The sequence below is a fragment of the Malus sylvestris genome, chromosome 16 (genome assembly GCF_916048215.2).
Source record: "Malus sylvestris chromosome 16, drMalSylv7.2, whole genome shotgun sequence".
NCBI lineage: Eukaryota > Viridiplantae > Streptophyta > Magnoliopsida > Rosales > Rosaceae > Malus > Malus sylvestris.
Window position 1 is genome coordinate 31,620,980 of NC_062275.1, and position 12,027 is coordinate 31,633,006.

The following is a 12,027-nucleotide window of genomic DNA, read 5'->3' on the forward strand; positions in this document are numbered from 1 at the left end:
TATGCATGACATTGATATATAATTGCATGAATAATTTCTTAATTTTCTATGTGATTTAATATAACAATTAGACCCGAATTTTGTCCAACAAATTTTCCTGATGGGTTTATCTAAAACTTGAGCAGAAATAGTTGTTCGACTCTCCATTACCTTCTTCATCTTCTCTTTTCTTCTTCTCACTCTGTGGTATAAGAATTAGGAATGTTTGCTAATTACTTGGTTTGAAAGGCCATTTCGTAACTGTTAACAGCTGTGGGGCTCACACAGTGTTTGTCGGTGGTTGTTCTTGAAAACATTATTATTAGGATAATACTAGAGATACCAAACTTTTAAATTAAATAATGTGTGATCAATAAAAAATGAACACGTTAATCAATGTTTGGTTTAAAAGATTTGTTCTCTTTGGCATTACTCTTATTTTTATATACGAAAATTTATGTTTCTTTTTTGTCTCTTCCAAAAAACATAATACGATTTAATCGGATCATTTGAAAAAGGGTAACCCCCTCAAGTTTGGAGTCAATTTCAATTCCTTTCAATATCTTTAAAACATTTCAATTTCATACATTTACTTATCATTTTATTTCAATTTCATACATCCGTTAGAAAATCTGTTAAGTAAACCGTTAAGTGATGACATGGCAAATATAGAATTCACATTTGAGCTGACGTGGCTCCCATATTTGTGCCACATGGCAAATTTTTTTTTAATCATTTAAATATAATAATATTTATCCTATTTAAATATTAAAAAAAATACCCAATCAAACCTAGAAACCCATCTTCCCCCCTTATACCCCATATGCCCCCCACAACCCCCACCCCCACATCCGCCATCTCCCAAACCTTAAACCTCCAAATTCAGACCCTCCATTTCACCCTGTCCAAATCCAAGCCCCTCCTCCTCCAAGTCCCACCCATCCCTCCCCTCCCTTCTCCTTATAGCAACTCCACCGTTGCAAAGGTCCCCACGGGCTATTCACTATTTAATCCATCCAGTGAACAGTAACTGCCCTTAATGAACAATAACTGCCTTTTGCATCTCCACCCTACACTGAATAGCCCTGGCAATTGACAATAAAATATTAGTAATTTTTTTATTTATAAAATAATAAAAAATAATTTAATTTGTAATTTTGAAGAAGATTTTTAATCGTTCTCGTTGTGCCACGTGTCATTATCCGAAAAGATAATTATTGGTGATGGATTTCAATAAGATTTTTATCCAATGTTGTCGTGCCATGTGTCGTTACCTTTTCAGAATCATTGAGGATAGATTTCCGATAAGATTTTTAACCAATCACGTCATGCCACGTGTCACAATCTGTTTAAAATCTTTGAGGATAGATTTTGATCAGATTTTTAACGAATGACAGCATGCCACGTGGCATTATTTACAACCTAATCCTTTATGAATCATCTATATAATCCACCATCCATCCTCAGAAATCTCACACCAATTTTCTCAAGATTTGTATCATTATTCATAGTTTATGCTTCCTTCTTACAATGTCTTCTTCTTCAAGGATGATGTGGGAAATTGATCAGCAAGAGGAAAAATTGTTTAACCAATCAGAATGAATGTTCAATCTCCAGGTGGCCCAAAATAAGATGGAAGATGATGAGGAGCGTAGAAGGAGAGATGATGAAGCAAGAATGGCAAGAGCCTCACATTCCCGTTGAGTCATCCAAGTTGTGGCTCAGATATGCAGGCCCAGCCATTCTGCAAACCTTGATAGAAGTAGGCAACGACGAGATACGTAACTTTTGGATGATTATTTTGTCCGTAACAATGCATTCCCTGATACGTACTTTAGACGTCGTTATAGAATGGAACGGCATTTGTTCAACAAAATCATGATTGCTGTTTGCAACCATGATTCTTACTTTGTGCAAAAGAATGATGCTTTTGGTGTTATGGGTTTCTTTCCTGAGCAAAAAATTATTGCTACCTTGCGGATCCTTGCATATGGAACATCTACAGACCAAGTAGATAAGATAGCGAGGATGGGGAAATCAACCATTCTTCAGTCCCTGATGAGGTTTTGTGGAGCAATCAAATCTATCAACACCGTAGAGTACCTCTGGAGACCTACTGATAAGGACTTGCAAAGGCTTCTGAAGAAGGGCGAAATGTGATGTATCGACCCGTCCCTAAAAATGCCCTCCGAGGCAAATACATTGACTTTTGTTGACCACCTATTTGTGACACGTAAAATCTGTTTTCTTGGTGTATACTCGTAGTACTCGTCCTTACAAACACGTGGGTGCAAGCAGAATCGAATTTTGAGCTATAACGAAGAAGTTATTAACGTTTAAATTTGAGGACAAAATGGTAAATTAATTATTTTGTGGAAGGCTCTAGATTTTTGGAGCAAAAATCTAGTGATGCCACATGTGTGGCTAGGATGGAAAGCAAAGAAGAGAAAGGAGAGGAGGGTTAGGTCACGACCCAATCAGAAAGGAGAGTAAGAAGGGGAAAATAGGGAACTCAAAACCCTCATCTTTTTGGACCCGTGCACCCGCACACTCCCAACCCATTCGGCCGGGGTAATTCAGGCCAATTTCCACCATTTTTTGCAACAAAACACACCCATCCATCACTTGCAATCTCTTCCACAACCTCCCCTCTACCAATTACACCACAAATTTGAGAGAATTTGGTCTTAAAAATGTGGAAACCCGCACGGTGTGGGCGGCGGGTTCAAGTGTAAATTCCTCAAATCCTGAAATTTTTTCCTCTAATTACCACTATCAATAGACTACTCTCAACCCCAGGAACAAAGCCCAAGCAATGATTTAGGCATCGGATCTTATTTGGAGTCGAATCAAGAGACACCCTCTGTAGGGTTTCCAATGGGTTTTAGCGCAATTGGAGCTCTTCCCGGCCTAATTGGCCTTGGTCACAGGTATGAAAGTTACTCTACTCATTGAGATCTTCATTCCTGTAAATTTTGGTAATTTTTTGACATAGATTTTTTCAACGAGTTGGGGCGGCCGACTTCGACCCACGGCAGCGAGTCCGGCGGCACGTGGCTAGGGGGCCGTCGATGCTATTCTTAGGCTAAATTAGATGCCTTGAGTTCAGTTCTGGTAATCGTATGACGTAGGTTGATAGTTGGAACCTAAATTCTCTACGATACGTTAATAGGTCAATATATACATCGACGATCTGACCATTGGATCGTCACCAAACTTTAAAACGTTATAGTACATAATATTTGAGGAATGTTGGAACTTGCAGATCTGAAATCCGATGTACGGATCTTCCTGAATTGGATTTGTAAGTTCATAAAATAAAACGTCAGCCGCCATTTGGTTTTGGCAATTGGCGGAGATCCGACCGTTGAATCGTTCTGAAACTTTAGGATGTTGTTCTAGAAGCATAATGTGGAACTTTGGAAGTATCGGATCAGTAATTCGTGATGCGAATCTTTCGGATAGAATTACGTAGGGATGTGTTTTATATAAATTATGATCGATAAGATTTCTAAGACATGATTTGATAATTGTTCTAGGCGACGATCGTTCGTGGCGCCTCGGAATCCAGGTGAGTGGGATTTTGTTTGCTATATATATGTATATATGCTTTACGATTCCCAGAAACTATTTTTAAATGAATTTACGATTTAAATGCCATGTCAAGGATGCATTATATTTTAGTATTTGCATTAGAATAGTTTTGCATACTACTGAATGATGTTGCAGAGGCCTAGGTAAGCTTCAGGTGAGTATATTATGATAATGGTGGTTGCATTGTGTATGGTTGTACGTAGATGCAATTATAGCTTATTATCTGACACCTTGGTGTTAGTGCTCCCGCCCATGGCCAGGGCACAGTCTTTCACGTGATGTTCACCTCCCGCACTGCACGCTCACCTTGGATCTAAGTTTGGTGCACAGCCTGTCGTATAGACCATAATAGGTGGCTCCGACTCGTATGTGACCCACGATTATTCGCATAGCCTACACCCAGCCCTGTTGTGTAGACCACATTAGGTGATTTCGACTCGTGTGCAGGAAATTGGTTTATGAGCTATAGATTTAGCCATACAGGTCACGTTAGGTGACTTCGGCTGACATATCATTTTACATTGAGTCATTTCACCTGGCTTACATATATATTACTGAGATACTCCACATGGCATATACTTGGTTTTCACTGCTCTTGAGCATAATTTCTATATACGTATGTATAGTTATTTTCTGGAAAATTATACGGGTTTTACGGTGATGGGTTATTATGTTTAGAAAAAGAAATACGTTTTCGAAAACTTTGTATCGAAGAGGATTAGCTACTGAAAGTTCGTATCGACGAGGATCCTTGACGAATATCAGAATAGATGGCTTCCAGGTGTCAGCCAGCACAGCTCGATTCGGAGTCCTAGTGGACATTTCCGGTTGGGGTGTGTCATGTGAGGTTTTAATGGGATGATTGGAACATCGACTGTATGCATTGGGCCTGGAAAAACTGTCCAAGTGCATGGCAAGGCTATTATGGGGACAGAAAATGAGCAAAAAGTATCATTTTGGATGTGGTGGCATCTTTTGATACATGGATTTGGCATGTCTTTTTCAAGGTTTCAGGAGCTCAAAATGACCTCAATGTCCTTGGCTAATCCTCAATGTTCAATGATGTCCTGCAAGGAAAGGCACCAAAAGTCACGTACTGGGTCAACAAACATAAGTATGATGGGCCATACTACCTAACAGACAACATTTACCCAAGGTGGTCATCGTTTGTCTAAACAGTGCCACGTTCGCGAAGTGCAAAGGAAAAAGACTTTGCAAGTTGTCAAGAGGGGTGTCGGAAGGATGTGGAGCGTTGTTTTGGTATCGTCCAAGCTCGCTGGGCAATTGTCAGGGGTATTGCCAGAATGTTTGATTTAGAGTCGCTTCGATCCATCATGATGAGGTGCATCATTCTTCACAACATGATTGTGGAAGATGAATATGATTATGATGCCGCTGATGAATATGAGCTAGACATGATGAATAATTCCAGAACACAAATATATTGCGCTCATAACGCCCCCAAATAACCCGTGCAACACGAGCCATTAGAAAGGGATGAATGTTACAATGAAAGGTTCATTTAAAGACATACTGCACTTCAAAGGCCATATATGCACAATGCCCGGCAAATTGACTTGATACCAGTGGGAATTGAAACAAGCTTAAGATACTTAAGGTCATTTAGTGTGTTTGTTTTTATTTGGTGTGTTTATTTAATTTTATTTGGTGTGTTTTTTTTATTCATTTAGTGAGTTTTTTATTATTTGGTATGTTTATGTAATTTTATTTGGTGTTTTCTTTTAGTTCATTTAGTGAGTTTTTTTATTATTTGGTATGTTTATGTAATTTTATTTGGTGTGTTTATGTCCTTTGAATAAAAATTCTCTTAGTATAAATAAATTACCAAATTAAATAAATTTACTCTTACTTTAAATAAAGTACTAAATTCAATAAATTGGAAACAACATACAGTACTCTATTCAATTCACCTTGTCGAGCAAGTTCTTCCATATACCTTGCATAATCATTCTAGGAAGCACTCACTTTTCTCTTTGAATCCTTCTTACCTTGAGGCCTAATTGGATAACGGGTCGACCCTAACGCCAGTTCAGCTGGGGGGGGTGGCGTTTCGAGCACTTCTTCTGCGTCATCTTCATGAACATGCGAGGAATGATCGGGCGTAGAGTGTAGAGAGGTACTGCTCATGAAAACTTCGAGACCAACAGACACAACCCTCAATTTAGGACAATCTTTGACAATATTCCAACATTCCCCCCGGTTGAATGATTTGTTTTTGCTTTTGGTTTTGGCATTATACCAAGCTTGTACTTGAAGTTCCTACACAATATGGGAGAAGAAATAATTATAATCAAAGTAGGTAATGTAAATTTGGGTATAGTACAAACAAATAAATAATATATGTTACCTGATCCGTTAAATTTTCCCCACTTCGAAGATTACTACTAGATTGTGCCAAGGCGTCTTTCCGCATACTTAACGATTGGCTAAGTAATTTCCAACGACTGGACATCAATTCTTTGGTTCTTTTCCCACCAATTTTCTCAAGATAATTGGTATGAATAAGACTCCACATTTATCACAACTGCATCTCATTACCCTTAATCGGATCATGAGTAACTTCCTAATTTTAATTCACATAATTAATCTCTGTCGTTGGATTAAAAAATATTAGAATTCCACCATTTCAGAATTTTAAACTGTTTTTTCTTTTTTATTTATTTATAAAGTCGAATAACGTGGACCGTTGATCTCAGATCCAACGGCTGAAATTAAATAAGGTTTAAAAAAAAAAATTACCATTGGAAATCCAACGGTCCATAAAATATAGCCATTGAAATCCAATAGACGTGGGGAAGCCATGAGGCCTCCCCAACGGTAACATCTCAGAAAAGCGTCTCGGGCCCCAGCTCTGAATTTGTGTCGGACCACGCGCGCTTGAAGCGCACTCGCCTGACGCAAAAATATATAAAATGTGGCTGACGTCGCCCAGACGTCTGCCTTACGTCACGTGGCATTCTGGCTCTTAGGTTGGAAACTCCTGGAAGGTCTCTCCCTTGGGCCCGCTTGGGCTCCATCGGCAGCACATGTTGGACCTCCCCACTCGGGCTTTCTGGCCTTGTTTGAGAGCCATTCCATTGAGCAATAGCCCACGGTAGAACTGCTCTCAACTCCCACCTCGACTCCATCCCCGCCGAGCTCGCCAAGTGGACCCACCCTTATTTCTCAGCCCACACACACCAAAGGGCCTCATCTTCGCCCGTGGCGCCTAGGACGACAAGTGCATCACCATCCAGTACCTTATATTCTAGCTCAGACCATGGACCCCTGCAATTCTTCCGTCGGGACCATCACATACATGACTCCAGAGAGGATCAACATCGATTTGGGTTTTTTGAGGTTTTGGGTGGGGTGGGGTAGGGAGGTTGAGGGGGAGATTGGATTTTTGGAGCTAGGGATTAGAGAGAGAGGGAGGGTATCTGATTTGGTGGTGGGTAGAAGGGGGTGGGGAAGACGATGGGATTTCTGTTATTTATTTATTTTTTTAAATAAATAAATTAATTATTTAAATATTTTAAATATTTTATTAAGAGTTTAGCCACATGGCACAAATGTAGCAATCAAGTCAGCACAAATGTGGATCCCATATTTACCATGCATCACTTAACGGTTTATTTAACAGATTTTCTAACGGATGTATGAAACTAAAATAAAATGATAGTAAATGTATGAAATTGAAATGTTTTAAAGATGTTGTAAGGAATTGAAATTGACTCCAAACTTGAGAGGGTAAAATGTAATTTACCCTTTGGAAAAAAAAGGATTTCCTGAGGATCTAAAACCCCACACCATGTAGTTTGTGTGAAATCTTTACAAAAGGGGGAACCTTGTAATGGACCCATCAAACCCCACATATGATATGGGGACGTGTAAAATTCGAAGGAATGGGGCAGCCAACGGGAACTCGTTGGCTAATTTGATCGTTTCATGTTGCAATAGTCTTGTTACAAATTTGCAATACGTGTTTAATTACTATGATTCTGAAATACTATAAATGGTTGTGGAAAAGATGGCATACATTATTTATGTTCTTATAATCTAACCATGACTCAATGCACATAAGGTGTTTCAAAAATGTGTGGCATGCATATTCAATTGAATATGTCTTCAATGCATGTAGGATTTTTTATAAAATGGTCGACTACTAATGCGTTTGGACGAGGGACTTCAAATTCAAATGAAATTTAAGCTAAATTCGTTTGGAATATACTGAATATCTCATCAAATTAGTTTAAATTCACATTTCCTTGCTTCTGTTTCAAGTTCTAGTTACATTTGTACTTTAAAAAATAATATCTTGACTTAAGTGGTGCCTAAGGATGTATACTCCTTGTAAAATAAGCTTACTTATTTACCTAAAAGTAGTTTGAATAAATCTTGTTACCGCTTCTGTTTGAATAAATCTTGTTTTTATCACCGAGATTTTTTCATGATTCCCAAGTGTAGTGCTCTCAAGATATTTTCCATAATAAACCTTCAAATATTTAGTGAATGGTGATCTCTCAACCATTAAGATATGCACCATTAATTATTTTTTTATTCATTATATTGAAGTACGGATTTCAATTTCTCTAAATTAATGAGTTGGATTTGTGATAATTTGTAAAATACATATGCTTGTGAAAAGTAAGATAAGCAATAATCGAAAAGTTATTAGTTGTTCTTTCTTTTCAAAGATAAAACTTTTGAATTACACCACCATGTAACTATAATCCCAGGGAAAGTGGGAAAACCCCTAAGACTTTATGGGCTGGCTAGGCCTAAAGAAGCTTATTTAATTCTACCTATGTAGTGACTCACATTCAACAACGAAGAGTCTTCCCTCTTATCTCCTTCTTTAGAATTTCATTCTTCTACATTTCCCACCCTAGCCACCCTTCCTTAACAAGATGGCTTAGACCCACCAACGCTCGTGAAAACCTAAGTGTGTCGGTCCTCCATTCATCCAACCAGAGGTATAGATAATGAAGCCACCTTAACAACCTTCTCCCTTCTGTCCCTATGTTGTAGTAAGGTAGAGTTGTTCGCTTGAGTTGCTCAACTGCCCCTTAGGCTATCTCCAACTGAAGGGTCCAGAGGGTCAGAGGGTCGAAAATAGCCCGAAAATCGTCTCCAACCAAGGGCTAGGCCAGAGGGCTCTGGAATTTGGGAGGGCCCCATGGAATCGGAGAGGGCTGCAGGGCTGGAGGGCTGGCTGCATGCAGCCATCCTGGGGTTGGCCATTTTTTTTTTTAATGTTTTGTTATTTCTGTCGGTTATAGCCGACAGGAATACATTCTATTACTTAATATAAATGTATTACTGGTCGGTTATAACAGACAGTAATACATTAATACTAAATAATATAAATGTATTCATGTCGGTTATAACTGACAAGATTTCTTAAGAAAGAATTCAAATGCAACGACTAGTTGACTAGCCGTTGCATTTGATTTTTTTGTTTTTTTTTACAGTTTTATTATTATTTTGTATTTATAAAATTTTTCATATAACTTCTATTTTTTCCTATAACTTTTATTTTACAAAATTTGTTTCATATTTTTTTAAAATTCCATTTTTTCCTAAAACTTCTATTTCACAAAATTTGTTTCATTTTATTTTAAGTTGTAGTTTTTAAATAATAAATTATGTTTGGTCTTATGGCTCTCTGACTCTTGGTTGGAGACGGTTTTTTGTGACAGGGCTAAAACAAGCCCTCTGGCCCTTTGGCCCTCGGTTGGAGACGGAAGCAAATATGGCCTTGTACTGTTCGATAAAATATTAATATCTTGGAGGATCTTGGAGGGCCAGAGGGCTAAAACGAGCCATCTGGCCAGCCATCGGTTGGAGATGGCCTTAGCCCGGTGCTCATGATGTGCTACGGAAATTGTGCCAGGGGACCAAGCAGGGCATAGCTAATGGCATAAGAGCTGACTCGGCATCAGCGGCTTCGTGCCGCACTGGAATGATCCAATATGTGGTTCCGCACTATTCTAAGAATTCTCCGGTAAGGTCTTAACAAGGCCACACTTTCGAACGCCTCCTTTTATACGACTGTTTTATCAATCAAGTATCGTACTTTCAAAAATTAATTTAGAACAAAAGAGGACACCGAATAATGCAGCTAATTCATAGCATTTTACACTCAAGCAGTTCTGTAAAATCCAACAAATGGGGAATAATTCTTGTGCACTGTGGTCATTAAATTAAAATTTTAGAGAAAAGAAAAACCATTGAAGCTTGTATATAAATCATTAATAGTAAAAAAGGTACCTCCTCTTGGTTTAGAAATTAAAACGCGACGCCAAGTCCTCTTCTTCTTCTACCTGCTCTGTCTTAGATACAAATAGCCGGTTTATAACGTGCACCTCCACATACTTTTCTTAGGAATTTTGAATCCGATATTTGATGAACGGATTGTTGGGAATTCCAGTTGGTGAATGAGGATCAAAACAACATAACTCAGCCTCTTCTTGGTTGCCAGCCTCAAATTTCCTTTGGCAATTGTTCTGCCCGCTTTGAAAAGATTGATGTGTTGCAAATCCTTGATGACTCTAATTGTGATGGGGATGTTGTTGCCATAGGATTTTGGAAATAATCCACCTTTTCCAATTGTTGAGCGAGACTCCTCTTCTTCGCGTTCCTCTTCGTGTTCTTCTTTTTTGTGAAAATTCTCTCTAGATGACACCAGAGGGTAGTATCAGATTGTCCTGCTCGTTGATCCCCCCACTCCTTTTTGCTCTGTGTGTGGTAGCAGAACTAGCGACAGTTTTGTGTAAAGCCGATAGAAAATATTTGGTGCAAGTTTATGTGTTGAAACTTGTAGGGAAAAACTCAAGAGAAGGCCCAGAGTAATCGATTTTGGATTTGTGACTTGGACAATATTTGTCTGTAGGTTCTTGAAAGGAATTTTACACGAATATATGCATTTATCTCTTTCTTTTTACAAACAATACGGTAGGGTGATTCACTTACTAATATTCATGATATTTATGAAAAACAATAAATTGTTATTGGAAGATATGGGAGACTATGGAGTGACTGATGGTTTTCCATGTAAGCGCTATCACCTCCTAAAGTCATTGACGCCATTTTCTAGCTTTCATCATTAACCAAGGTCCTTTAAATTAAGGAGTAGATGACTTCTTGATATGTGGTTTAGTGTTTTGATGTAATCCTTTAATTTAAGAAAGTATGATAATTTTAGTTTATTATCTGGGTATTAGGGCTTGCGCAAGGGAAGGTTGCTTGTAACCGACTCCCTTCTTTCCCTTCATATATAGCCTTGTACATTCATACAAATCATGAGAAATATATTCAATCAAAACTTAAAATTCGACATGGTATAACAGCATTGTCATCTTGACCTGTCTTTGCCCATTTCTTTTTCGCAGCTGCTCGTTTCAACCTTTCTCCATGGCTGAAGAAAGCTCGGTTTATTTGGATGCTGAAAGCTCTCATGCTCCCTTCAAACTTTTCAGATGCAGAGGTCAATACCAACCAGCATCTTTGCTCAGTTTTGTTGAACTAATTGAATTATCTTCCCCGGTCTAGGGCAGTTTCTCTTGCTCTAGGAGGACCTCAGAAGCCACATCTTGATGAGTGTGGAATTTCCTGCATTCAAATATTTGTGTGCCATAATACGTGTAAAAGCTTGAAAAAGGTGATGAATATGGAGAAGAATCCAAAAAAGTCTGAAGCTGCTGCAAACCATGAGCTCTTAGACAACAAACCTTACAAAGGCAAAAATCCACATTTGAAATGCACATACTACAACGCAATTGGTCATATGGAAGAAGGGTGTTGGGTACTGCTGTAGACATCGAAATTTCGGTAAATAAATGTTGACCGATAAATCAAAGTTTCAACGCTCATGTATTACATAAATTTCACACGCAGCGTATGTCTAAACAAAAAATCGAAATAAGTTGGAAAAGCCATCAAACAGGACACGTGTCAACACCTGGCAGAAACGACTTATTTCATCTGGAATATTATATTCAAAATTAGGCCTTGGAAATTTCTATAAATAGAAGGCTAATTCATTCATTTGAGGGGGAACCAAAATCATTAGGCAAAATTCTTGAAGCTCTGAAGCTCTGAAACTCCGAAGCTCTCAAGCATCCAGGTTCCTGAGGAATCAAGAAAGCTCTCTTCGTTCTTCGTTATTCGTTCATCGTTCATCCTAAGATCAAGCCCAAACGGCCCTTTGGATCAACAATCATCCACCAATTCAAGATCAAGCCCCGACGGCCCTTGAAGAAAGTGTTCTTCGTTCTTCATTCTTCGTTCATCGTTCTTCCAAGGTCAAGCCCCGATGGCCCTTAAATCAACAATTCACCAATTCAAGATCAAGCCCCAAAGGCCCTTGAAGAACTTCCACCAATTCAAGATCAAGCCCAAAGGCCCTTGAAGAACTTCCACCAATTCAAGATCAAGCCCCGACGGCCCTTG